The sequence below is a fragment of the Nanorana parkeri genome, unplaced genomic scaffold (assembly GCF_000935625.1).
Source record: "Nanorana parkeri isolate BGI_ZX_2015 unplaced genomic scaffold, ASM93562v1 scaffold5225, whole genome shotgun sequence".
NCBI classification, from domain to species: domain Eukaryota; kingdom Metazoa; phylum Chordata; class Amphibia; order Anura; family Dicroglossidae; genus Nanorana; species Nanorana parkeri.
In genome coordinates, this window is record NW_017311485.1 from 4235 (window position 1) to 4461 (window position 227).

Sequence of the window (227 nt, forward strand, 5' to 3'; positions counted from 1 at the left end):
CCGCCATCCTGACACTGACAGCGGCTCCGCTCTCCTCCCCGCTCCGCCATCCTGACACTGACAGCGGCTCCGATCTCCTCCCCGCTCCGCCATCCTGACACTGACAGCGGCTCCGATCTCCTCACCGCTCCGCCATCCTGACACTGACAGCGGCTCCGCTCTCCTCCCCGCCCCGGCATCCTGACACTGACAGCGGCTCCCATCTCCTCCCCGCTCCCCCATCCTGC

The 227-nt window shown here is 68.7% G+C and overlaps 1 protein-coding gene across 1 annotated transcript in view; it reads left to right on the forward strand.

Annotated features, from left to right (window-relative positions):
* Nucleotides 1-227, forward strand: part of LOC108804116 (receptor-type tyrosine-protein phosphatase O-like) — a 4859-nt gene that overhangs the window by 4154 nt on the left and 478 nt on the right. The window lies entirely within an intron of this gene.